This window comes from Magnolia sinica, chromosome 10 (assembly GCF_029962835.1).
Source record: "Magnolia sinica isolate HGM2019 chromosome 10, MsV1, whole genome shotgun sequence".
In the NCBI taxonomy this organism is placed as follows: Eukaryota; Viridiplantae; Streptophyta; class Magnoliopsida; order Magnoliales; family Magnoliaceae; genus Magnolia; species Magnolia sinica.
Genome location: NC_080582.1, coordinates 54,676,002 through 54,703,086, shown reverse-complemented (window position 1 = coordinate 54,703,086; position 27,085 = coordinate 54,676,002). Strand labels below are relative to the sequence as shown.

Below are 27,085 nucleotides of genomic sequence, written 5' to 3'. Positions count from 1 at the left end.
AATCCATGTTACTTTTCATGTTACAAGTTCAACCCATACCCGTATCTCCAATCCACCAAACCTCGGGCAAATGTTATACCATCGTTGCTTGTCACGGGGCCAGGATCGGATCGGGCCATGTTGAAAATTTCTGGCTAGGTTTGGAACCGTGTTTCTATTTTTACCAAACACAGGTGCTCAGTGTTAAGCTAAACTATGGCGGTGTGAGTCTTCTTACCCATTTATTAACTGATGCTAATTCATCCGTCTCTGCGCATTGCACAAGCGCACATCAACTCACAGTCCAAAATGTGGGCTCTATTACGGACAATGATGAAACTCACCCTGACGGGAACGATCACATCCATATGAAAGTTTTCCACTAAAACTGAGTTGTTGGCTATTTTCTCTTCAATTGTCGGCCGTCGGTAGAGCGCTAAGATTGCTTCGATCACTTTGATTTTCAAGCATTTCTCCATTCCCATATGGCTCCAAAATTCGGACGGTCCCGATTATTGTGCATGCGTCTCATGTGAGCCGTTGACGAGTTGGCGCATGTAGTAAATTCGGACAAACACACACGACAGTCAAGTCGCACGAACACTACAAGGAGTTGTACGATCCTGAACCCAGGATATATATTGCATACTCACATTCCCAGTTTGTAGAATCAAGGCCAGTGATCCAGATGGGCAGTATTCATGATATCACATTAGATGGATTATATCCTGATATTTATTGATAAAAACAATCTTATTCGTTCAATTCATGGCCCTAAAATAGACGGTTAAAAAATGCCGCAATGGTTTAACACAAATGAAAAAAGGATAAGTATTGTTCTATAGGATCTCCAACATTGTAAACTTCTGTAGAATGGTCCATAGAGGAGTTTTGAATCAGATCAACCGTCTGGATCACTGAACCATAAGCCCCGCTTGCACAAAATGAAAACCCGAGCATACTCTTCACATCCTTGGGTCGAGGGTCATGTAATTCCACCGAGCGTTATTTAAGGGGGGCGGATAAGATACTGACAAGGTCATAGCCAAATGGCTACTGAAGTGACGTCACTAGGCTCTGTGGACCCCACCATGATGCTTGTGTTATATCCATACCACCCATCTATTTGGAGATATCGTTTTATGGCATGAGAAACATAATGAGATAGATCTAAAGTTCAAGTGAACCCCACCATAGAATACAATGGGGACAGTGACATCCACCATTCAAAACTTCTCAGGGACCACAGAAGTTTCCGATCAAGCTTATATTTTTTATTTCACTTCATTTATCTCTATGTTAACTTATGAATAAGTCGGATCTAAAAAATACATCATGGTGGCCCTATAAATGTTTCAACGGTGGGTGTGACTGATCCCATGGTTTTCTGTGGTGGGTCCACTTGAACATTTGATCTATATAATTCTTGTTAATATGCCATAAAATGATCTCTAAAAATGGTTAGACGGTATGGATATAACACATGCATCATGGTGGGGTCCATAGAGCTTGGTGACGTCACTTGAGTAGCGATTTGGCTACCGACCTGGTCAGTATCTAATCCGCGCCCATTATTTAAGCCCTTATTTGCATATTTTCCCGCCTGGAACCCTCTCTCTCTCTTCCTCTCTCTCTACGGTAATCTTCATTCGAGAAATGAAGCTAAAACCCAAACAGAAGAAATCAGATCCAGCTCCAAAGGTACGGACGGCCTTCAAACTCTCTAATTTTCCCAAGAAAACCTAGAAAAATCCATCTCTTTTTGTTCCTTCTACTGGGATTTATGTGATTGTCTTCTAATCTACAGATCATTTTAGAGGAAATCATTGGCCTGACGACAAAAAATGCGAGCGGTTTGGCTGCCAACATCTCCTCGGGCGATTGCGTGCACTTGGTAGGATGTGTCGTGGTGGTCTACAACATCGAATCTGGCGCTCAGAAGCACCTCTTAGTGTCTTCGCAGATGCCAAAGCCCTTGAGCTACGTGTCTGTCTTACGTCGAGATGGTGGCAGCTGTATCGCAGCTGGAGAGGTAACTGTATCTTGCTTTTATTGTGGTTGCTACTGTTGCTGTCTTCTCATTTCGGTTTGTAATTTTTCGAGGATTGAATGTGGGAATTTAGGAGATAAAATAGAGTAAGAGTTAGGCTGCATTTGGATGCACAGCTGAATTGAATTGGAATAGTTTTAGTTCGATAAAGTGTGAAAGGACCAAATTGTACTTATGTACATCCAAATGCACCCTTCAAGATCTGAGGAATTATATGATCCTCAAGTCGAGGATATCCAGAGTATCCTTGAGCCTTGAGTGGGGACAAGTTGGCCCCATTCTAGTTATCTAGATCATTGATACGATAGACTTCATTGTGCATAGACCATGCCGCCCCTTTTTTCTCATTGAATGTGGACCACTGCTGTACTCTTTTCTCAACTGTCTATACGCAGAACACCAATAGAAGGCTCAATACGGGGGATTTCTAGGGAAACCCACGTCAACTGTTGGGTCCATTAGGTCAACAGTTTAGGTTACTGAATCACCTAGTACAAACTCAAGGCTTAAGGATTCTCGACTCTTTGCATGTACTCACATTAAGGATCATATAACTGGTTGTGAAATAGAATCTAACATTGTCACCTTTTCTTATTAGATATCCATAACTCAACACTAGTTGGATAATCCTTACCTCTGATTGAAGGACTTATGCCTAGTAAATGTGACTTGAGAGGATATATTGACATGGTGAAGGATATGTATGAGCGAGTGGTAACAAATGTGAGGACGACTATTGGAGAGACAAGTGAGTTCCTAATTAATGTAGGCTTACACCAAGGGTTGGCATTGAGCCTCTACTTTTTCACATTGGTTTTGAGTTATGAGGCATTTGTAGGGAGAGATCCCATGATATATATTGCTTGTAGACGACATAGTTTTGATTGGCAAGATGAGGGAGGGCGTAAACACAAAACTATATTTATAAAGGGTATATGGAAAATATGGAGGCTATCCATGTTGGCAAGAATTTGGGCCATTTATAAAGGGTATAACAGGTATTTTCACAACCAAAGTGGGTAGGCTTCAGAGGTTTTTAGTAGTGCAAAATTGGATGTTAAGGGTTGGGTATGCTTTCTGTGGGTATTCTCTTGGTCTTCAATATAATTAGTTTTATTTTCTTTCGGCTTCTATTGATGGGGACATCTCGCGCATACGTGCACGCACGCCGCCTCACCTACACACATACGCACGGAGTAGGAGGGCCCCACCATCGATGTCTCGATGACGACGTCTAGGGAAGGCCTCCTACTTAGAAGACGAAGTTTCGTTCAAAAGATTGGGCCCGATAATCAATAAAAGCCCATCATGGGATCTAATGATCGTGGCCCACTCGTTGGATTGATTTCATATTTTAGATTTTACTTATTGTTATTATTTAGAACATTATGAACGCTTTAGATTTCTCTGTTTGGTTTTTATTTTAGTTTACTTCATCGCTAAGTAATAGGTTGCACACATGGTGCGAGTTTTGGGTATACGATTTTTCGTATAAATAGGCACCCTTTGTAGTTCTTTTGATTCATTGAAGTTAATAAAAAAATTCTGCTTTATTTTTTTGCTCTCTTCGTGAGTTGTGGAAGAATTCAAAAGTGGGTGCAAAGCCCTTCCTTTTCGAAGGGCTAACTACCGTGGTGCGAAGCCACATTAATCCTGATTCACCCCCATCCTCCATCATTTTTTTCATCTTTCCCCACCATTCATACTTCGAATTCGTCCTTTTGTTACATTAGATTTTTTCATTACAACAGGTTTCTAGATTTCGGCCCGCAGGCGAGCTGAAACTTTGGCGGAGCACCACACACAAACCGTACTTCGGATTGAGCTAAAATTTAAGAATTTTGGAAACCATCCCTGGTCGACCAGGGCCAAGGTGGTCTTTTTCTGAATAGCGGGCCCCATACATGTGCAGCCGGGATCACATACAGGTCCATCTGGCCATTGTTGCTGTCCACACGCGGGATCGTCTTTTGGCTCAGGTTTTTATCCTCTTTTATCCTCTCATAGCCGTTTTCATGAATCCTACCCTTAGATTATGTTTTTCCTAAGTTATTTTTCAATTTTCTTACCCTAGGGTTCCCCGAATTAGAATTTCTGAATCCCTTGGATTATGGACTGATTACTATGCATGCGCGGATGATTATTTCTTATCTTTGAGTATTGTTTACTTCATAATTTTTATTGATCCAGCCCTATCATGTGTAGGCCTGGACTCGCATAGATTCTCTTTAATTGAATGTTTGGACTTTCATGTGAGATATGAAATTTGTGTAATTGTTTCTGAATTAACGTGATCTTAAGCTTGAAATCTCGCATATCATATTTAATTTTCATGTCCTACATTAAATTTGGTATCAGAGCCTAGGGTTCTTGTAGGGAAATTCACCACATATTTAGGGTTTAGTTTGTTTGAGTCATTCATGCATCTAGTCCATCATATATAGCTGCTAAAAAACCGTAGTCCCTGATATATATATATATATATATATATATATATATCTGAATTTTCATAACGGTGTGTAGTCTCCTTCATATAGAGTCTCGTAGGGTCATTTAGTTTTTAAACGCATATAGTCGTCATAGAAAGTCCTTAGGTTGAGTTAGCTAGTGTATGCCCACACGTATGGGTCATTTTTTTGGCTTGCACCCTACACTAAACATAGAGCAACTACTAGAGTCAATGAACAAGTTGTCCCACCAAATCGAGTATTTGGGTAAGTGCTATGAACAATATATAGACCAACGCTTTGATCAATTTGATGCGCGCATTACCCAACTAAAGGCCTCCACTAGAACAAATCCCAGCATTGGGGTAGATGTCCAATCTCAGGCAGGTGGCCAGGAGGATAGACCAATGAATGGAGGTGGCAAAGGAATCAGTCATAGGCATGCACCCGTGCACTCACCCCAACAGGGGCATCAAGACCACTATTTTGAGTGGCACAACACGTACGGCCCTGTGGCTAGAGAGAGTGCCCCAGAGGCTAGTATAGAGTTACCCACTGAGGTTATTCCGGTAGTAGATGAGTTTCGTGATGTCTTTCCTGATGATCTACCAGATGAGTCTCCCCTAGAGAGGGATATAGAGCATACCAGAACATGGGACACCGTGATACCTATAGCCGAGTTTGCATTTAATAGTTCTGTCGATAGGTCCAAAGGTCTCAGTCCTTATGAAGTTGTTACTGGTTATGAACCTGAGAAACTTATTGATCTTGTCCCTATGTCACTGTCCCATAGGCCGTCAGAGCCTGCAGAGTCTTTTGTGCATCACATTCATTCATGACATCAAGAAATCAGGCAGAAGATCACTACTAGTAATGAACATTACAAATTTTCTACAGACCAGCATAAATGTTTCAAAGAATTCAATGTAAGGGACTCTGTGATAGTCCGTATCAGGCCCGAGCAGTATCCTCCGGGAGCCATTCGTAAGTTACACGCGCGTAGTGCTGGACCTGTCAAAATTATAAAATGAAACGGTCTCAATGCGTATGTGGCAAATCTTCCACCCTCCATGTAGGGCCCGCATCTTAGATCGTACCGTTCCCTAGGCTTCCGCAGCCCTCTCGGTCGAATTTTGACGAACTTCGATCTGTTACCGACATTTGCGCGTGATCCTGAGTCGTGTCTTGTATATCAGAGTCGGCTTGACTCGAAACTTGTACCATTGCGACCGCACCATCGCCGCGGTTCGGACGCCACGTATTATGGGCTGAGACGATACCCGGGCCAGGAGATGTAGGCCCACGTTCAGTTCGAGGAAAACACCGCGCGTCATAATTTCTAAGAAAATCTCTAGCCTAAATGTCACATCAATCCATTAATCAAGTCTAAGTACACAACCTTACTTAGCCATCCCCTTTTCACCAACATGGCACCCATTCCTTTTTCACCCAAAAGTCAACATGCACTATGCTCCCTCATCCCATCACTCCATCCATCACCACTCCTCTCTCTCTCATTCTCTCTCTCCATTCTCCCAAGCAACTCCCAAGGAGAGGAAACGTCCAAGCTCTCCATGAGAAGAGCCATGTGTGCCCCACTCCCTATCACCCTATCTCTCATCTCCACCCTTGGATCATCATCTTCACCGTTAAAGGAACATTTTTAGAGCATTGGAAGGCTAGTGAGGAAGAAGAATGAGAGGTGGGTGCTTTTCTCTCTCTCTCTTTTTTTTTATTATTTTTGTGCGATGTGTGGCCCACTCGGACGGACCCCACCTTGGTGTATGTCTCATTCACACCCTTCCGCCATTTTAATGGCCCATCTGAGCAAGGCCTACCTCTTATATGTGTTAAGCAATCCGCTTCCGTTTCCCGTCATATATATATATATATATATATATATATATATATATATATATATATATATATATATATATATATACACATTAGCATGATTCAAGTCTTTTGGGGTGAACCACTCGTGTAGACCCCACCTTGATGTATGGGACTAATCTACACCGTCCATTTCATTCCCTACTTGATTTTAGGCGCTGAACCGAAAAATGAGGTTGATCTGGTTTCTTGGCGGGCCATGGTTTAGGAAACAGTGCTCTTACCTTTGATTTACTTCCTGATGCTCCTGAATATCAAAAATAGCCCAATATTAGACTCGTTGGGATTGTATCAAGCCACAGTGACCAATGGCTGGATTGGATTCGTCCGAGGTGGGCCCCACCTACCAAAAAGCACCGAAATTTAGTTTTCAAAAAAAAGGAGTAAAGCAGCAGCAGCTGCTGCTGTCAGAGCACGTAGCAGGTGCTGCCTGCGGCTGACGGACGGGCGGACGAGCTGGGGCTCACGGCCCCAGCTGTGGGCCCCACCGTGATGCGTTTCGACCATCAACACCATGAATTTGATAGGTCCCCACAAACCAGGTGTCCATCCCAAAAATCAGCCTTATACGGGACTCAGGTGGGCCACACCATTTAAAATCATGTGAAAACATGCCTAAACATATAAAATCATTTGGTGGGGCCTACCTGAGTTTTGGATGTGATTGAAACTTGGTTTGAACCTCTAATTTTATGGGACACATATAATGGACTAAGTAGATCTGGTTAATATGGGTCCCACCTAGGATAAAAGAATAAAAAAAATAAAAAAAATAATAAATATACATGTATATACCTTGACGTCCAAAGGAGTCTAGACGTCCAACGTTAAATAGGGAGGGCCCCCTTGGCCCCAATTGTGGACCCTACCATGATGTATGTTCTACATCCATGTCGTTCATTTAATAGGTCCCCTTTTATGATGCGTTGGTTCTAAAAATCAGTCATAAAAAGTTCTCAGATGGCCCACACCATCACCTTTCATGCGGTGGTATGCCAAGCCACATGGAATCAACTGCTGGGGTCCACATGCAGCTTGGATCCACCTGAAACTCGGTTTGGACCCTTAAATTGGTGGGACACACACAATGAATGGGTTCGATTTGTGAACTACATCACGGTGGACCCTAGGACCACATAACCGTACCAAAAGTTTGGTGGACAAATAAACATTACAGTGGCTCAGTCCACGTGACCTTATAAACAGGTTGTATGGCAAGTAAACATTGCAGTGGGCCCCTGGCCCATGTAACTTTATCAACAGATTGGATGCAAGTAAACATTGCAGTGGGTTCCATGATCGTGTGACCCCATCAACAGGTTGGAAGAAAAATAAATATTGTAGTGGGCCCCAGGTCTATAAGACCTTATCAATAGGTTGGATGCAAATATATATTATAGTGGCCCAGGTTGGATGATAAATAAATATTACGGTGGGCCCAAGGTCCACGTGACCTTATGAATAGATTGGATTGCAAATAAATATTACAGTGGGCCCTAGGCCCATGTGACCCTATGACTAGTTTGGATGGAAGATAAACATCATGTTGGCCCCAGTTTGGATGGACAGTATGTTGGGCCCTAGGTTGGGTGGAAATAAACATTTTGGTGGGTCTTACTTAAGACCTATTTATGCATGTGTTGTGTCCACAATTATGGACCTCCATCATGGAACATGTGACTTATCTATACCTTCCATCCCTATGGGACCCACTATGATGCTTGTGTTTCATCCAACCGTCCAACCATTTTTGAAAAATGATCTTTTTTAGGTTTGGGACGAAAATAAGACAGATTTATTTATCAAGTGGACGCATAGTGCACGGTGAGGATTGAACGACTATCTTTGAAATCCTTGAGATCTTATGATTAGATTGGATGAGAAATAAATGTTATGGCGGGCCTTGGAAATTTTAGTAGTGGAAATCATTATCACCACTTATATTTGAGTGTGGCTCATTTGATATATGCGTGGCCATGTGGTGTGGCCCACTTACCATATTTATGGCCCATTGTTGAGGCCCACCTTGTTATATATGAGGTCCCTGTGATGCGGCCCATTAGATGTATTTGGGGCTCATGGGTCGAGGCCCAATATGATGTATATAAGGCCCCTTTCAATGTGTGATTCCGCCATGATAAATGTATTGCACCATCTATCCATCTTGATGGCGCAGGGCCCGCTTGCTGCATGTGTTGGGCCCGCTTACACTGTACAGGCCCACCATGCTGTGTGTACTTCACCCACAGCGTCCACTTGTACAGCCTGCCTAGATGTTCGTATTTTGTATCCACCCCGTCCATAATGTTGGGATTGTACTGGACAATGTTTGGTTGGCGCCGATTTACCTGGATATGTTTGTACAAGTGCTGATCACATACGTGGGCCATGGGTGTAGTGATACACATGTTATGCCTACAACTATTGAAATGATTTTTGGTGCGGCCCATATAAAGAGGCCCACCTTGATGTATTAGTGCGGCCCATTGTGACGTATGTGGCCCATTATGATGTGTTTGGCCCATGTGCGGGCCATCTGTTTGTCTTGTTAGGTCCATGAGACCTGGTCCACTGTGATATATCCGAGGCCAATGGGCAAGGCCCATTAGTGCAGCACATATGATGCAACCCACTTGATGTGTATGAGGTCCATTGATGTGGCCCACTTATTGTATTTGAGGCCCACGGGTTGCGGCCCATTATAATGTAATGGGGCCCATGGGTCATGGCCCATTGAGATGTATACTCGGCCAATACGTTGTGGCCCATTGAGATGTGTTTCCGACCCATTTAGTGAGGCCATTGTGATATATTCCTGCTCATATGATGAGGACCATTGAGATGTACTTCTAGCCCATGTGAGGCGGCCCATAGCGATGTGCATTAGGCCAATGTGATGTGACCCACTTGATTTATGAGATCATTGTGTGAGGCCATGGGCCCACTATATGTTTGGCCTTATGTGGGTCACTCGTTGGGAGCAATGTTGGTTAGATGTCCACATTGTTGGGTAATGACGGTTAGATGTCCATATTGTGACCTTTCCTTAGGCCTTGTTAGGCCTATTCTCTTCGTGGGTTAACCCAAATAAGTGGGACCCATTCGCCGTAGACGGATGGCTCTGTGCTTTCGAATTCGATATAACCACGGCTGAGTACCGATCTTTATACTATGGTTGATCGGCTGATCATTTATAGACCCCGCTTTGTTTATCTGTTGGTTATCGATGCCATTGTCATGACCGATTTGCCGATTCCGATTATTGACCGATCCTAATTGTCGTGGTCGATTGCCGAATATCGATCGAGGCTGATTATCGATTGAGACCGATTACCAATTCTGATTGTAGAGGCCGATTTTGATTGCCGAGACTGATTATCAAGACCTATATGATGTATATGCGATCCATAGTTAAGTCCCATTGTGATGCATTGAAGGGTCAGGCGATGGAGTCCATTGTGATGTATGTTAGGCCCATGTGAAAGGTCCATCGTGATGTGTATTATGTTGTTGAGAGGGACTCATGGTGTTGTATGTTTGGCCCTAGTGTGAGGTCATGAGTCCACCATTCCTTGGGGGACAATGTTGGTTAAATGTCCACATTGTTGTGATTGACAGTCAATGCCAGTTATTGATACTGATTATGAGTATGTGACGGCATAACATCATGATACATGCCCATACGCATCATCTGCATGTTGGTTATGAGATGTGATTGATCATTGCATATGACATTGAGCATGTTGTTATGAGACTCCCTGATAGGCGGAGGTTATCTCACTTGAGCACGGGGTATGTGCAGGATTGATGCATGACTGGACTGTATGATTTATGCATCTCACATTATGATTACTATATGCCCTAGCGACATCAGGGCTGTAGCCTCCACAGGCATATTGTGGATGGCCAAATGGGACACCGGGAATATTTGGTTCTAGCATACGGGCGCCATAGATGTCCCTGGGTGAAAATTCCTAAACCTCCGTAGCCAGGAGATGTCCCAACATCGAGACCGAGTGGATATATGAGCGCATGAGGGCCATATACCAGGAGGCCGCGTCTCCCACTGTGTTGTGGTCGGTTGGGAAGGGGTGTGGCCTTACCTGCCCGAGGGTAGGGGGCAATACTAGGCTGAGTTTGACCAGATCGTGAATGGGTCCGCTATCGACGTGCCGGATAGGTATTGGCAGACTATTGGCCATGCGAATAGTAAGGTTTCTTGCGCTCACTTGGACTGTGCGGTTAGGAGAGCGGCAGTGCCATTTGGAGTGTACTAAACCCCGGTGATGATCCCAGAGATGAACTGTACTGATATGTAGATTTAATGAGTAGGAGTTGCATACTCATTCATGCATTAATTCATTCATTATCCACTTGGGTTGGTGGTACGCAACTATTTGTTACGTGTGCCTTCGCAATGGCCAGGATTTCGGTTGGGGCGCGCGACTAACCTGAGATCAGGAGTTTACCACATTGAGTCTGACTATCTTAATTTAGGTATGGGACTGGTTTGGATAGAAGTCCCTTATGATGGACCCCATAGCCTGCGATACTACGTACTATCATCCCGACCTCACACTCTGGCATGGTCATTCCATTCACACCGCATATGGCATTTTAGGTTATTACGTTTCTGCATTTATATGGTCTAGATACGACTGACGTTATTCATGAACTCATCAGGAATTGTATATTGCATCGCATCCTCAGCATCCGATATTTGGGCTTTTTATGACTCCTTATTTACATAGCTGTTCTATATTCCTTACTCTGTTATCTTATGATTTATGATCTTGTCAGTATTTCTGCTTACTTTGATAATTCATGATCTTGTCATTCTTTCTGCTTATTCCGATAATGTACGATTTATGGATTACCAGTATTTCCAGCATTATATGATGATGGCATTGTATTAAATACTTGGCACTTACCTTGTGCACACACTTACACCACCCTTTAAGCTTTCTATAAGCTTATGCACGATAGATAAGTGCAGATGATGATAGGTTGTAGCAGTGTTAGCTTGGAGCGTGCAGCGGTCTTTTGGAGCTTGACTTTCGATTTACGTATTTCTCTTTTAGTATTGTATTCAAATGTTCATATTAGTGGATATGTGCTGATGATGTTGTCTTTGCAAATTGGGTATACTTGTGATTATGCTTATTACGAGTTAAATGTACAAAAAAAAAAAAATCTCCTTGTAGGATCCTAGGATCGGAATATGGCGTATGAACATTAGAAGCCGAGAATGAGGTACTACGGAGGCTGTCAGCACCAGATTCGGTGATCGGGATTCCTGTGAATCCGATTTCTGGGTTCGGGGCGTGACACTCCATGGGAATTAGTTCTACATTCAATGTGGAGGATCTAGTTGCATTTCAAGGGTCCATTGATGCATTGTCTAGCCTTTTGCCTAACCATTCTGATTCATCAGACCTTTCCATTGATCCATGACCCCCTCCCGACCCATTTTTCCAACCTCTACCTCTCATACCTACCCCTCCCGACCCATTTTTCCAACCTCTACCTCCCATACCTATCCATCCCGACCCATTTTCCTAGCCTCTACCTCTCATACCTACCTGTCCTGACCCATCTTCTTAGCTTCTACATCCTATACCTACCCTTCCCGACCCATTTTTCTAGCCTCTACGTCCCATACCTACCTGTCTCGACCTATTTTCTCAGCCTTTACCTCTCATACCTACCTGTCCTAACCCATTTTCTCAACCTCTACCTCCCATGCCTATTCTTCCTGACATTTCTTCTCAGTCACTCTCTCTTATACCTAACCTTCACACACCCAGAGAGGAAATAGAGGATATCCTGGATCATCAGATAGTTTTAATGTCGGACGGCAAGTTTCAGAAGTACCTGGTCAAGTGGAAGTCACGCCCAGCTTCAGACAACATGTGGCTCACTGCGGAGGAGCTTTAGAGACTTGATCTTGACGTCCTGAAGTGGTTCAGGAGTTTTATTTTGCCAGTGGCGAAATCTTCGCAATTGAAGAGAATTGATGGGGACATCTTGCGCATACGTGCACGCACGCCACCTCACTTACACACGTACCCACGGAATAGGAGGGCCCCACCATCAATCTGTCTCAATGACGACGTCCAAGGAGGGCCTCCTACCTAAAAGACAAAGTTCGGTTTAAAAGATTGGGCTTGATAGATAATCAAGAAAATTCCATCATGAGATCTCATGATCGTGGCCCACTCATTGGATTGATTTCATATTTTAGATTTTGTTTATTGTTATTATTTAGAACATTGTGAACGCTTTAGATTTCTCTGTTTGGTTTTTATTTTAGTTTACTTCATTGCCAAGTAATAGGTTGCACACATGGTGCGAGTTTTTGAGTATAGAATTTTTTGTATAAATAGGCACCCCTTGTAGTTCTTTTGATTCATTGAAGTTAATAAAAAATTCCTGCTTTATTTTTTTGCTCTCTTCGTGAGTTGTGGAAGAATTCAAAAGTGGGTGCGAAACCCTCCCTTTTCGAAGGGCTAACTACCGTAGTGCGAAGCTACATCGATCCCGATTCACCCCCATCCTCCATCAACTTTTTTTATATCTTCTTCCATCATCTATACTTCAACTTCATCCTTTTGTTGCATCAGATTTCTTCATTGCAGTAGGTTTCCAGATTTCGAACCGCAGGCGAGTTGAAACTTTGACGGAGTACCACGTACAAACTGTACTTCGGATCGAGCTGATATTTGAGAGTTTTGGAGACCATCCCTGGCCGACCAGGGCCAAGGTGGCCTTTTTCTGAATAGTGAGCCCCACACACGTGCGGCCGGGATCACAAGCACGTCCGTCTGGTCATTGTTGCTGTCCACACGTGGGATCGTCTTTTGGCTCAGGTTTTTATCATCTTTTATCCTCTCATAGCCGTTTTTCATGAATCTTAACTCTAGCTTATGTGTTCCCTAAGTTATTTGCCAATTTTCTTACCCTAGGGTTCCCCGAATTGGAATTTCTGAATCCCTTGGATTAGGGACTGATTACTATGCATGCGTGGATGATTATTTCTTATCTTTGAGTATTGTTTGGTTCATAATTTTTATTAATCCAGCCCTATCATGTGTAGGCCTGGACCCGCATAGATTCCTCTTAATTGAATGTTTGGACTTTCATGTGGGATATGAAATTTGTGTAATTGTTTCTTAACTAATATGATCTTAAGCCTGAAATCTCACATATTATATTTAATTTTTATGTCCTGCATCATCTACCCTCTTAACAAAATCAACCTTTCGAAAGAAAAAACCCTAGAGTTTATGGAGTGCAATTTCAGTAACTATAGGAGTGAAATGAGGAAGTAGTTAAGATTGCTGACCAAGAAGTTCCCCAAAATGACCACTTTCAATACCTTGGGTCAACATTTCTGACACAATACTATGCAAATTATCTTTAAAATAAGATGAAGGAATCTAGAAATGAATTGTAAACAAGTAGTAGCAAGATTTAACTAATCTACCATAGTTTGATGACATTTGATGGGAAAATAAAGCATGTAAATTCAAATAATCACAGTCTTGCATTGATAACATCCACAATTTACGAAGAAAACTAGGATCTAAGGGTCATGGAAGCCTTCCAATTAGCATTGGTTTGATTCTATTTCAATTAGGAAGATTCTTGATTTCTAGGGTTAGGGTTCTAGGGAATAATCAACTAGGGTTGTACGGAATAGGGTAGTTTGGGACTTAAGGTTTAGGAAATTAGCGATTTGGGAACTAGGGTTGGGAAAGTGGGGGTTTTGATTTAGGGTATATGCTAAAGGAAAAAGGAAATTTGAAAAATCAAGAGGGAAGAAGAAAAGATGTGCGAAGGGGTTCCCAAGGACTGTACGGACAGCCGTGTGAAGAACACCGTACGGTTAAAGGGTTCTCGGTGTTGAGTTTGATGGTTTGCATTTAGGAAGGTTCAGGTTTCAGGAGGTTTAGGTAGAAGCCAAAGGAAAGATGGGAGATAGAGAAGAGAAGACAAATATTTGAGAAGAGAACTTAACTTGAAAGAAGAAGATCTCCCTTGAAAGATGTAGGAATCGCTCTCACTATGGTTTCACTTCCCTTCACAGGAGAAATAAGCTTCTTCACAAAGCAAAGAGTAAAAACTCAAATCTTAAACAAAATTGGGGTTAGGGTTGGACATCCACCCCACTTCTCTATTGATAAAGTAATTTCTGAAAAATTACATCCGACCCCCTACTCTTTAACAAACTTACAAATAACCTCTTTATTTCTAGCAAAAGTCAAATTAAATGCTTCAAAGTTCCAAATCTAACAAATAAACACCTAAACATCCATAAATATCTAAAAATTAATAAATAAAGCAAATAATAAGTCCTACGACCATGCTCTTATGATCAATTGTCCACATGATCCATCCATCCAATCAATGTGTAATCCCACATGATCCAATGGTTTGATCAACGTGATATTCCACATGACCTAACGACAGGATCCATGTTTGACAACTTGATCTACGGTCCAAAACTCCTTTGGGGTCCTCAATGTCCATCCGCCTGGTCTCCAAGCTAAAGAGAAATTGGGGCTAATCTCCTCCTTTGGTACATTCCATGTGATGGTCTAATGTCCTCATCAATTTCATGAGTAGAGATTGAGAAGGATGTTGCCCATAGAATTTAAGCTAGGTGGAAGAAATGGAGATGTTCCTTTGGAGTTTTATGCGATTGGCATGTACGGTGTACCACTCAAATTGAAAGGAGAATTTTATAGGATTGCTATAAGACTAGCCATGCATTATGGGAGAAAATGTTGTGTAGTTAAAGAACAGATTCATAGGATGAGTGTAGTTCAAATGAGGATACTGAGATGGATGAGTAGCAAGACATAGATAGAATTAGAAATAAATGCAGGTAAGGAACTTAGGAGTAGTACCGGTAGGTAATTAGATGGGGGAAAGTCAACTTTGATGGTTTGGTCATGTGCAATAAAGATCAAGAACTGCATGTGTTAGGAATGAGTTGGTACAAGTTGAAGGCAATAAAAAGGTAAGTGGAAGGCCAAAAGGATGTGGCTGGAGGTAGTAAGAAAAGGCTTGATGACCTATGGTCTAACTAAAGGTCTAGCCCTTCATAGAGTAGAATGGTGGAACATGATTCATGTAGCCAACCCCAATTAATTAAGATAAGGCTTAGATGATGATAATGCCTAGTGAATGTGATTGTTGGTTGAACATTTCTTTCTTTCTTTCTTCAATATTCCTCAATGTTAAGAAATTGGTATTTTCATCACTTTCTAGTTTTACAACAATAAGTTCTGACATCCTTATGTATTGTAAAGTAATGATATATATATATGGGAAAAGGTACTATGCGCTCGACCTCACGAGTCCGTCCCATGAGGTCGAGCTGTGTGGGCCCCACCGTGATGCGTTTCGAACATCTAACCCATCAGTCAGATGCACCATTCCATCGTGGGCCTAGGTCTCAAAAATCAACTCAATCTGTGACTTGTGTGGGCCACACCACATACAGAAGTGGGGAGGGGCCGTGCACCATTAAACCATTCATAATCAGTTTTTTGGGCCCACTGAGATGTGGTTTGCAAATCCAGCCCATCCATTATGTGTGTCCCACTTGCATGAGGGTTCAGACCAAGTTTCAGCAGCATTCAAAACTCAGGTGGGCCCCACTAAGTGCTTTTATATGTTTTAACGGTGTTTCACATGATTTTAGATGGTATGGCCCACTTGAGTTCCGTATACGGCTGATTTTTGGGATATCCCATAATTTAGAGGGTACCCATCAAATGCACGGTGTTGATGGTCGACACGCATCACGGTGGGGCCCACACAGCTCGACCTCACGGGAGCTAATCATGAGGTCGAGCGCATGGTACCTTTTCCATATATATATATATATATATATATATATATATATATATATATATATATATATATATATATATATATCCATTGAGTTGAAAACATTATGTGTTGTAAGGGGTCAACTTCATCCATGACTTCCTGTTTGATAGAGATAGTTTACATGTATAACATATTGGATTAATGGCTTCATAAAGCCATTTTAGAAACTGGTTAAAACCATTCAATGAAATGGGGCATTTTCTACCATTGAGATCCGATTCTACACATGGTGATTTGGGATTGGGCATCATCATCTCACTAGAAGGGCACATTGATCGCCAAGAAAAGGACAGAAATGGTTGGATGATTAATCCCACCATTAACATTTTGGATGTATAAAATAATGTTTGGTGTTGAAGACACCCCACGCAACAGTGTGTTTAGGCTAATTAATTGATTTATCATGAAAGGAGAGTCTTTCATTGTTAAGGTGAAAGGTTTACAAAATTTTCACCAGGTATGAAACCCAAATTCAAGCCTGAGCCCATCCAAGCCCAACTAAAGTAGCCCAAACCCAATCCAAGCTCAACCATAGTCTAGAATCTCACTCAAACACCACAACCTAAGGAATGGGACTTGAGGATGAACTCAGGGTGGTGTGGCACCTAGCCTACCCCAAGGGTGGGCCCCACACTGACTTTTTTTTTTTAATGAAAATTCACGGGGTGTGGAAAATCTTTTTCTGTGTCTAAGAAAGAAAGCCCAAAAAGAAAATGGGCCCTAGACACTCTTTGGTGTTGAAGACTAGATTCTGGGTCCACCTCGATCTCCTAACTTCTTAAGCATCTAAAATCCAAACTCCATGATCCATATATTCATAATGAAGACCATCAAATTACCTTTCCAATAGCCTAATTTCAGCTCAATCCGAAATATGGGTGCAAAGTTATGATGGAATACTAGACCCTACGCAAGATCGGTTGACAGTTGTAGAACCGGAAAATTTACTAATTTATGGGCCCCATGTCTCCCTAATCCTCAAATTTTTTCTCCCAAACTAGAACCATTAGTTAGCCCATCAAGTCCCCTTTTCAACAAGCCATAGATCACCCAAATCCAGTGCCCGAGCTCCAAATTATGATTAAAAAATGAAAGGTATGTGTGTTGGATTACGTGTAGGAAAACAATGTTTGAACTTACCATCTCGTCCTTGAACAAAAATCCAAAACCCAATTTTCATTTTCCTTTGAACCTTTGATCCACCCTCTTACCAAAACACCCCTAAAAGCCTTAATTTGACTCAAACCTATCATTTTTTTACAAAACCACCCCCATAACTAATTTTGACAGTAAAATCCCAAAACTACCCCTCCATAAGCTATGTGATGCTTCTAAGCGTTGCAATCCTAACCACTCCTTTACACGTCTCTATAAAAGCCTCCTAGAGCCTTCTCTAAACCCGATTGCCCTTCAATTTCCTACAATTTGCACCCAAATCATCCGATTAACCTTTAAGATCTTGCCTCTTGTCAATGATCCATGAGTAGCCTAACCTTAGAGCACCCTCATCCTTCCTTCAGATCGCAACAATGCCACCCCTCTTATCTATATACATAGGTCTCTTGTTTCAAGAGAGGGGTCTTGGCCTTAGAATTTCTAACTCTCCATTGCCTATGTCTAGGGGCCTAGCCCCAACACTTCAGACAAATTCGCAGATTCCTTGGAGAAACAGGAGAACATGAGCAAGGGGCTAAGAGCTTCCCTCAGGCACAGGAATTTTGAAGACCAAAGCTTCATCCAAGCCACGAGAAGCCAAGCAAGTCACATTCCCATGCTTCCCCTCTTCTTTCCTTCTTCCGCTCTATTCAAATTTTTTCTTCTTTCTTTTTTTTTTTTTTTTTTTTCATTCATTCATTTTTATTTTTATTTTCTTTTTCCTTTTCTTTTATCCTTGGGACGCAAGTCGACTGTTTGTCGAAACTCGTCGTTGGAATTTCCTTCTCCTTGAGCAGAGATTATTTCTTTGTGGGTAGTAGGGTGCCTTACCCTTTCCTACTCCTTAACCGTGTTCCTTACCTAGAAGAGTGGTATAAAGACCAAGTTGGAATCAATTCCTCGGAATCAAGTGGATTACTCCCTCTTGGATTTTGAGAAACCAACCAGGATTCTAGCCATCCTTGAACCCTACATAAAAAGGGGGCTAGCGGCAAGCCGGCAACTCCAAAATTGACCCATAGGCTCTCCCACACTTGGTAGTCCTTTGTAGATACGTTGACAATGTCAAACTAAAACACACAAGTAAATACAATTGAAATTGCTACGTACATCTGAAAATGGCTCTCGCGAAGTTCTTGGCCAATAGGCTCTACTTCTCATTGCTGTTTTACATCCACATCATCTCCTGACTCTGATTTGACTACGATCAGATCTTTTCATAGCATGGGCCTGTTTGGGAGCGAAGATTTGAAACCCCCTGGATTCAGAACCCCCTGGATTCGGAACCCCCTGTTTTTGTTTGGCACCTTGGTTTTGGAACCCCCTGGATTGTAAAATTTGTGTTTGGGAGTGTGGATTTGAAACCCCCTCAAATTTTGTGGTATATTTGCATGAATATTTAAGGAGACCAAATAAATTATTTAAAATACTCAAATTGATTAAAATATACTACAACATAAATAATAGTTATAACAAGCCCATCAAAATATACACATTGGAAAAAAAAAAGATGTAATTCCGAACTTCAGGTGGGCCAGAAAAGTGGGCCTACTAAATTTCACCACTGTCATGTTAAGATAAATATATCTACTCTAATTTCAGGTGGTCTAAAAACACACCATAGAAATTACAAAACATACGTGCACCCATATTAATAAATAAAAGGATAAAGACTGTCAAATATAAAATATTTTTAAAGTTATACAAACCCAAATTGCCAAACTAACAAAGCTAAATAAAAGCATACTAATCTCAAATAGTGTTTACAAGAAACTCCCACCTCAGCTCAACAGGCAATTCAATGAAGAATCGTGCTGCCTCTCTATGCTCTAAGAGATACCTTAATGCTCGCCATGTATACGGTTCGTCTATATTTGGTACATCCCTAAGGCATTGCATTATGGTTTGTCGGAAGTTACTCTTTTCAATTTGGGCTGTGTGTTGCATATTAATGTAGTCATCGAGTTTGTCTTTCATCTCTATCATTGTGGCTCGGGTTGCTTCAATAGAGAAGGCTACATGCTTCATCTCTTGCATCATTTCATGATTAATTGTGGCCTTCTTTTTCTTCTTTTGCGGTCTTAATGAAGATAACTCAGCTTGTGAAGTACTAGTCATTCCAATTATTGGCGATGTTGCAGGTTGTGTACCTGCATCAGAGAAATCAGACCCTGGAGGCACATTGGGGTTAGCTTCAAATGGGTTTGAGTCAAATGCCCCATATGTGGGATTCTTTAATAATTCGTTCGACTCAGTATGCGCCATTGATTTGCTACCAGTAGTATAGTTGGTCCCGGCAATTATTGTCATATTATCATATTGAGGAAATGGGATATTCCAAAACGCCTTCATTCCAGGGTGCATTTGTGGTCAATAAAATACAAATAGATATTAACATTAATACAACAATAAAGATTTTTTATGCCAAAAAAATTTCATCGGCTTACCTCGATGTAAGCATTCCATACTTCTGCTTTGGCAGTAACACACTTTCGAGTATCATCCCATCCAAACCCGCTTAATTCAAGCATGCCTTTCACCTTATGATAGTCCTTTCTTAATATCTTGATTCGATTTTTACAATGCTTTGGCATAAGCTCGATGCCCAATTTCTCACGAATTGATCCAACTACCGCAGCGTATGTTGATGGCTTAAATTGATTATTGTCACAACGATAACCAAGGGAGATGTGTTCCAATAATACATCTATCATACAACTATCCATCGCTGAATTCCATTTTATTGGTTTTGCACGAGACAAGCAAGCTCCGTTTGTTGTCGACATTCCTGAAGTATGTAGATAATTGAACATTCAAAATAAGACAAAAATATATTATATGCTTCATTATCTAACATAACAAAATTACATACCAAACGTTAACAATTATCAGTCTTGATTAAATCCGATATTAGGATTGTAATTTTCATACATCGCTTCTGCAAGACTATCACGAAATTGACTCCAATCATCTCTTTCTCTTCTAGTTGGTTCTTCAGTTTGTATTTCTTCATCGGAGACGTCACTATCACTTTCCTCCATTTCGATTGTCCCATTATGAAATTCATCGGCACATGAATGGTATTCCTGGCCCTCATTTGTATCATAGCTAATATCATTGGGATCATTGAGAAGTACATTACTCCCCTCGTTAATAATATGATTATGTATGATGCAACATGCAATTACAATCTTTGTTTGTGTTTCTATGGGATAGTTTGGTGTGTTCTTTAATATAGGAAATCGTGCTTTCAAAACTCCAAAAGCACGTTCAATGGCATTTCTTAATGACGAATGACGAAGATTAAATAACTCTTTCTTGTCCCTCGAAAGACAACCTTGCTTAAATTCTTTCAGATGGTAACGGACGCCTCGATAGGGTGCAAAGAAGCCAGGAGTATTAGGAAAACCGGCATCGACTAAGTAGTATTTGCCTTTAGGTAGAGGCAATTTCCCTTCACGCGTGCGTGCTGATGCCAGTATACGTGAATTTGCCGCAAATCCTTCCCAACCAGCAACGACGTATAGAAATTTTAAATCAAACGAACATGCTGCCAAAATATTTTGGGATATGAACCCCTTTCTGTTACGCCACGAACCTTGATCTTTCACTGGAATCTTTGCAGGGACATGCGTACCATCTATAGCACCGATACAATCTTTAAAATATGGGAAAAATCATTCATTGTTTTGTATTTCCGGAGGTATGCCTGGCTGAATAGGTGGTATAAATATGTCATGGAGTTTGACAATTGCATTTAATACTTTGTTAAAATACCGACTTATAGTTTCTTCTGAATGATTAAAATGGTGCCGTAAAATACGATTTTTTACACAGTGGCTAATGGTATACAAAAAAGTTATTAATTGTTCTTCTGGGCTAACTTCAAGCGTACCGGTCAAGTGGCCACTCTCATGAATCAAATCCCGTAAACGAATAAAACAATCCTTATTCATTCGAATATGGTCAAAGCATGTGGTACCGGGTCCATCGAGAATCGCATTGGTAGATTGCAGACCTGTCCAGTTGCGGGACTCTCGAATATCATTTTCATCATCCTCTTCCATATAGTTTTGCGCGACCGTTGCTACTATCATGGATGCAGCATTACACATCATAGTCGCGGCTGATGCAGCCGCAGTTACTGCCGTGAATAAAATAATCGCTTTCTCGTTCTCATCATCTGTATCTGAGTCCGAATTATTTAAATTCGCCATTTATATAGCCTGTTGAATGAACATTTGTTAAATTCATTACATTTGGTAGATGTGAGCTATAAAAGGGGGTGAAGAAAAAAGAGACGTCAAAATTCAAGGAAGATGGAACATCAACAAGTGAGCTATGCTCTTCTTTTCAGGGAATAAGGTTGAAGTGCCCTATGCCTCCGAGCATCGACATACAGAAGATGCAAAGAATGTGACACTATGCATTTTGACAAAGTTTAGGTTTAGGAGCCAATCGAGCGGTGAGGATTTCTTTTACATGCATGCAAGTAGCCCACACATTCTCCATTGGGCCAATGCACGTGGTTTATCCACGCCATTCATCCGTTTTTCCATGTAATTTTAGGAATTAAGGCCAAAATTGAAGCATATACAGAGTTCAAGTGGAACATACCATGTATGAAGTGAAAACTTATTATCCCCTCCGTTCATCTGTGTCATGCAAATAATGAAATTGCCATTGTAGCGAAGCTGGATCTTAATCATTGGATCTGACCGGTGTGATCTTTGCATGGTGGCCCACCAATAGAGGGTTATGATGAATGGACGGTCAAGATCGTTGACAGGATGGTGTCACACATCCTAATAACCAATTGTATCTAGTCCACATGTAATATGGGCCACCCATTTGAGAGCGATGGAGTGCTGATCATCTGACTCGAAGATGAGCCTGATTTGCAGCCCATCTTTTGCACGGTTGAGATTTCTCCACGGTTGACATGTTTGTGGAAAAGATGGGATGGATGTGAATGACCTAGGTATGACCTTTGATAGGGTGGGCCAGCAGAAAAGTATCTTATACAACCTTAATTAATAGAAGATAAGATGATGCCTCGTCCTCATCACATGTAGCACAAATGTATAGATAAACCGTCCAAATTGTGGGTCCTAATATGGATGGAGGATATCCATAACATCACATTGACCAATCAATCCTAACTGTCCAATTAACGACTTTGAAACGAATGGTTGACACAAATTAGCTGAGCCATTATATTTATAAAATCAGATCAACCAACCAATCCTAACCATTGGCTATGAAAGTTAGGGAAAACTAGCGAGTGGTCGTATTTATAAAATCACAGTAACTAATCCTAACCATTCAATTAATGGTGCTATGAAATGAATGGTTAAAGCAAACTAGCAAGTGGTCATATCTATGAAATAACATGGACCAACTAACCCTAACATCAATTAATGGCTACATTGAGTGGTCCAAATTCATAGGAAAAAAAAATGTCATCTCAACAGATCCAATGTTTATTTGTCATCCAACCTGTTCTTAGAGATCACACTGACATGTATGAAGTGAAAACATAATTATTAACTTGATTTAAAACTTCTGTGGCCCCATAACTTTTCAACAGTAGATGTTCAATTAATACTTTTTTCAATGGTGTGGTCCACTTAGTATTTTTATATGCTTTATTTTTAGGCTAACCTAATAAAAATATCTAATAAAACAGATGAACGGAGGGGATAATATGGATGGTGGCCCTGAAGTGTATTTTAAAGAATACACAGAGCATTAATAAAGGACATTATTAAAATGTGGTGGCTTCACAGGATGCTCGTTGCCAACTTGATTTTTATTGCAAAAATCAAAGTTCTTTAGGTTCCTTAATGAAAGTTGGAAATCCACTCCGACTATAATATGAGTTATCTTATTTTAGGCGTAGGACATAAATTTTAGGGCTATTGGTAGTTCCAGTTGATCACACAGTTAAAAATAGTGTATAAAAGTAATTATAATGGTTGAATTTGTTTTCATTCATATGGCCCACTTGAATGATATTTACCCCTAAATTTTTTTTCTCAAATATTAAATTTTAATGGGCTATATAATGGCTGGATTGCACCATCCATATAACCATCACGGTGGGACATATGAATAAAGTGTTCTCATCCCTCCATTCACCCTCCATTCACTATCTAATTTGGTGTGACCCATGTTAAGCCTAAATTAGTACAATATTTTGGCCATACGGATAAATTTTGACAAGTCATCACATAATCGGAACAGATTTTGCATAACCATTTTAATGGGCCATGCAACTAATAAATTGTAATTCATTAAAAGAAATCGCTGTAAACCAACCTTTTTCCTGTCCGGCACCTTCAAATAAAACGGTCCGTCTCCTTCTACGACTCTGTAACAGCGATCCGCGGCAACCTTCCGGCGGACTCTAGCGGCGTATGCAGCAACCTTCACCGGTACCGGAAAGGTAATGGTCACAGCGTTTTTTAAGAGGATGAATGAACTTTTTTGAAGAAGATGAACGAGAGTTGCGGTAAATGGGTGGGTAAATGGGTGCGTGTGAATGGGTTTTTAAAGAAAATTTCAAACGGTCGGATTTCCGACCGTTGAGCTGCTTCAAAAAGCTAATCCAAGGTCCGAGCGTGGATTACAAACCCCCAGATCGAGGGGATTGCAAACCCCCTGGATTGCCAACCCCCTGTTACTTTATGGTGCCAAACGGCATGGGGATTGCTAATCCCCTCCAATCCCCTGTAATCCCCTCCAATCCACGGTGCCAAACGACCCCTTATGTATTTCAGGTTCTCATCTTCACAACGAGATTATTATTTTTACTCATATTTGATTTTTTGGAGGTTCTATCAGTCAAATGTGGAAATTGAGAAAATGTTTGTAGAACAGCTTTGGACTTAATTTCTGTACAATGCATCTCTAATATGGTTTTGCAGTCAGGGCCTCAACCAGCAGTTTTAATTTGGGACTATTCAACTCAAACTTTTCTCGCTGAATTGAAGGGTCATCGATATGGGGTGGCATGTATTGACTTTTCACCTGATGGTTAGTTAAATCTGGCTAACTAAAGCTTCTCTCTGTCTCGATTTGTTAATTCATCTTTGTTGTGCAGTTGACACTTCCAGTTGAAACTCTGGTTGATATTGGTGTAGTTCTAGAATTTTGAATAGATTTACCGATTTTCTATTTTGGATGCTTTTCTAGGAAAGCATTTGGTGTCTATTGGATTTCCTAATGATGGGTACCTCTGTCTCTGGGACTGGCGAAGTGGAAGGCTGGCAACCAAGCTTCAAGCAAGTACATCTTGCACTGCAATTTCATCTGTTTGCTTCTCATCAGATGGAAGCTCTTTTGTAACTGCTGGGAAAAAGCACTTGAAGCTCTGGACATTGGGGTTATCTACAAAGCCTCGCTCACACGCAGGAGCTGGGTTGGTGACAATTAATGGAAAGCCTGCTAATATTGGTAATCAGAAGGGCAGTTCTTTTACATCTGTTACGTCTGCCGCCTGGATGCCTGGCAGTGTTGGTAGCAATCGGGCTGGAGACCTTTATCCTATATATGCATTGACAGATGCAGGTAAGGATTTATTTAATTTCAAGCCTGACTATTTGAGAACCTGTCCTTTCGTGGTTGTTGGTGATAAGAATTCAATTACCCTGTACTTATTTGTACTCATTCAAAGCTGTAGGTGTTTTATGTCTTCTTCATTCTGGGTTTTCTATAAGAAAATGGGTAGATCTGAAGGTAAATTCTTGATATTCTAAATTACTTGCTTGTTCACTTCAGCTTGTCATTGTTTTCATGATGTTGAGAACTTAATTTTCAGGTTGAGAGAGGTTTTGCAATCTCTGTATCCAACAAGCTTATTGCTTGTGCATTCAACAACGGGATTGTGCAACTCTTCGTGGTTGAAACTCTCAAGCACATAGGAAACTTACTATATTCTGAACCGACGGAGAACAATCCAAAGACAATTCTCTCCTGTCAAAACAAAATCATCAGTGAATGGTATTCAACATGTTTCCACTCTCCCAGATGCAATAGCTTGTCAATTTTCAACCTCTGAAAAGCTTGGTAAGCAATATGGTATTGGAGAAGTCTCATTTATGCAGTTGCTTATTTCATTGGACCCCAAACTATTTGCATCTCTTTTATAGTGGTTGTTTATGGAGATCACAGTCTCTACGTATGGGATGTGCGTGATGTAACTAAGGTGACTTCTAAAGATAGTATTTTCTGTGTTCGTTTCTCTTTTGTTGCTTGCTTGGATCTGTTCATGTACTGTCATCTCTGATGTTTGTTTTTTCTTCTAATGTTCATTCTTTTTAAATACGATGTAGTTTTTTTTTTTTTCACATGACTTTTTCATTGTCGAAATTAAATGTTTTGAGTAGTTCAGTCTAGGAGCTTATTTATGTTTATTACAATCTAATGTAGCTTATATTGTTGTATTTTCAGGTTAGCAGGTGTTGTGTACTTGTTTCACATAGCTCATGCATATGGGATGTTAAGAATATTCCCTGCAAAAATTTGCATGATTCTGCTCTTGGATGTGTTGCTAGAGGAAGTTGTCATGCAGTTTCTTTTGCAACATGCTCTGCAGATGGCACTATCAGGCTATGGGATCTAGCTTTACAGTCTGATTCAGAGACGAAGAATGCTGGACCTGAAATCACCACGAATCAACAACCTAGTTGTTCTCCAAACACTGACCAAGTGGGCACCATAGGTATAGGTCAGTTTTATATCTTCAAGGCTTTAGAGTTTAGACGCTTGGTGGGTCCTGTTTACATATATTTACTAGATGGGTGCTTTCAAGATAAGGCATTTAGATAGAAGTATATTCAGGAATCAGTACATATCCATCAGTAGCTTTTGAAAAAAAGCAAAAAAGAAAAAGAAAGTATATTCATCGGCTGCATGCCTGCACCTTAATGTTTCTAGAAGTATATAGTTCCTCGTTAGTTTAGACTGTTTGTTCTAATCTGTTCTTTGGCCCCTACCGTTTAGAGACCACTTATTTTTTGGATATTTGATGCAAATACTCTTCATATTGTGGATCCCCATAGTAAAAAAAAAACTCTCACATTGTCTTTGTGTTCTTTATTTAACTATCCAATACTCTCTCTCTCTTTTATTTAAATATTCTTCTCCACAGTGAGTGCTGGTGTCTTTGATCAAGATACTGCAGAGTCAGGGGTAGGTGCTCCAGGTTTTCGTTCGATGGCAGTTAGTTCCAATGGAAAATACCTGGTTGCAGGTAATTGGCATGGAAATCTCCATGTTTATAATCTGTATACTTCTGACTACACATGCTTTCGGGTAATTTCCCATTGGCCCATATCGTATCCACATGAATCTGGTGGGTTTCATTCACATATTTGTACAAAAAAAGTTTCTTTTGTTATGGTTTTCTCTTTCTCATGCATGGTCTCTACAATAACGATTTGCAAGTGTTTTTATATATTTTAGTATTTGAAGAGATTTCATACTTCTGACAACTGGCAGGAAGCTCATGATGCTGAGATACTCTCATTGAGTTTTAGCTCCCCTAGCAAGACAGATATTTCTACTGTCCAGGAATCAGAATCTCATTACTTACTTGCTTCTGGAGGAAGAGATCAAATTATCCATGTGTATGATATTAAAAGGTATGATTTTT

General features: G+C 40.8%; 1 pseudogene; it reads left to right on the top strand.

Annotated features, from left to right (window-relative positions):
- The first annotated feature begins 1,635 nt into the window (after nucleotides 1–1,635).
- Nucleotides 1,636–26,565, top strand: LOC131217522 (uncharacterized; annotated as a pseudogene).
- The last annotated feature ends 520 nt before the right edge of the window (nucleotides 26,566–27,085 follow it).